Source organism: Micropterus dolomieu, linkage group LG08, assembly GCF_021292245.1.
Source record: "Micropterus dolomieu isolate WLL.071019.BEF.003 ecotype Adirondacks linkage group LG08, ASM2129224v1, whole genome shotgun sequence".
Classification (NCBI taxonomy): Eukaryota; Metazoa; Chordata; class Actinopteri; order Centrarchiformes; family Centrarchidae; genus Micropterus; species Micropterus dolomieu.
In genome coordinates, this window is record NC_060157.1 from 13,670,912 (window position 1) to 13,673,363 (window position 2,452).

The 2,452-nt window shown below is 43.1% G+C and overlaps 1 protein-coding gene across 1 annotated transcript in view; it reads right to left on the bottom strand.

Moving 5' to 3' along the window:
- The window catches only part of grip2a (glutamate receptor interacting protein 2a), a 33,360-nt gene that overhangs the window by 21,360 nt on the left and 9,548 nt on the right, over positions 1-2,452 (bottom strand). The gene's annotated exons all lie outside the window — the stretch shown is intronic.

Genomic DNA, 2,452 nt, shown 5'->3' on the forward strand with positions numbered 1-2,452 from the left:
CCAAGCCGCTAGTCCGACACGCCCTCAAAAACACTGGTGGAAAAACACTGAGCTGCAGCACACACCTCTCATCTCCCTTCCAAACACTAGTTACCCTCCAGGCAGTCAATGGACACAAAGTTATTACTGTGATGTAGAGACAGAGCTCAGTTAAAACGTTACGGATGAAAGATACTTTTGTTACAGATTAATAACTCACCACAATGAAACTCTTGCTCCAGGCCATGTTACTAAGCTGGTAAAGGGAACTGCTGAACTAAAGCCATGTTTACCGGCTTCTCACTGACCCGCCCTTCTCTGCTTCTGATTGGCTAGTAGTCCTTAACTAGGAACTGCGCATGTGCAACTGCTAACAAAGATCATGTAGAGGCCAGATGTATCACTCCATAGCTAAAACGAAGCCTTCAACACAGGGTGAAAAGAGGAGCTGCAGCAATGTGCTGTATGACAAAAATATGTTGTTTTTTGAAAATTAAACCATGTAAACCTGTTCTGGTACAACCCCTAAATAAGATTATGAACCTGAAACTAGTCCACCCCTGCAAACTGGAGATGTGAGTTTGAAAGACAGTGTTTACCAGGCTGAGAAGTTCGAACAAAAAGACACTGATAGGTTGCATTATGGGAGATGTAGGATCACGTTTTTGAAGTCAGGACATCTTGGCCTCTGCTGCTTTGATTCTCACCATTCTATTGGTAATCTGTCTCTTGTGAATCCCTCAACTTTGTAGTAGTGCAAAACTAAATCACTAGAGTGCCACTTGGATAGACCGCTTAGAAAGTTTGTCACCTTGTCCCCTTAAGTATCTAGCATCATCAGGGATTCTGGTAATACCATAAAATGTCTAACCTTGTTTTATTGAGGTCATGTTAAAAAAATCCTTGTTAACAAAGCTAAGTGTGTCCCTGAAAGTTGTCCAGGGTGGCATACTCTGCCTGAACAATAAAGTCAAGTAATGTAATGACTCTGCTCTAATTCAGGGGAGGAGAGAGACTCACACATTATGATAAAACAGCAAATATCACCCATCTACCCTGTCCCTGTTGAGGTGTGCTCTCGGGCCTGTGTGACTCTCATGGTGGCGTCTCCAGCACAGACAGTCACTCACATCTGCACAGCCAAACGGCCACATTATTTACCCTCAGAGCAACGCTGCCCTACCATGCCTCCACATATTCCCTGCGTGTGTGTGTGTGTGTGCTCACCCATGACAGAGACGTCATACTCAATCAAGAACAGAGCTTCCTGGCTGCTCTGCATCAGCATGGTCAGAGCGTCAGCGTGCTTCTCTCTGTTTAAAGGCATACCGTCTATGCTCAATACTCGATCTCCGGCCTTCAAAGTTCCCTCTCTGGAGAAACACAGAAGAGAGAGAGAGGAAATAAAAAATCCAACATAGGCGACCAGCACAAGATGCTCACACAAGCGTTTATGCACCGGTCACAGTAAATCATTAAACAGTTCCACATGAGTTTTCCCTCTCAGGAGAGATGAAGGATAAACGAGATAAACGGCCATAAAGTCTTTGATGGCAAATTACGTTTGCTCCGCTGTTTTGGTGCTCTCTGATTTCATGGGGAAAAGTGCAATGTTGCACTAGCCTCGAGATGAGCTGTGCCCTTTCTGCTTTGAAGAGAACGCTATATGTGTCAGAGCCACAATTTCATGCAGTGGCCTGAGCACAGACTGATGCAAAAGAAATAACATGCACATGAAAACAATGTGGATTTAAAATCATTCAGCAGCGTAATTCTTAAGAATCTAATTCCATATGGGTAATAGATAAATATTTTTAGTGCGGAGGCACTAAGGCAATTAGTAAAGCACATATCCGTTGAGCCATAAAAGCACAAACTATTGAACCACGCATGCATGCACGCACGCACACATATAATATTTGAATAGGCCCATTCTTGCACACTGAAGACATAAGACACATACCAGAGACATAAATAGCAACACTTGTATATACACAAACACTGCCTCATCTATCCATGTCCTCACCTGTCGGCCGGACCGCCTGGCCTGACATATGTAACCACCAGAGGACGAGACCTGCGCCAGTCCTCGTGGAAGCCTCCTAAAGAAATAAAACACATAGAATAAATCAGTGCAAAAAGCTAAAGCTAATCATTTCTTACTGAAGGATTTACACAAAAACATCCCGTCCACCTACCTCTCATGACAAACCCAAAGCTGTTTCCCTCCTTGTGTAAACACACATCTATGGTTTTGGTTATGACTCCTGAGGGGTTCTGGACTAAGATTAGAGAGGAAAGGACAGAAAAGTGTTACTACAATCCTTTAAGGCTACACATAAAATAAATTGTTGCAATGTAAAAAGCTTTCACAATAGTTCGATATATGTTTAATTAATCTCAGTGGGGAAATTCATTCTCATTGACCCATACTAATGATTTAATAGAAGTGAGCAGCTGCAGCACAGCGCCC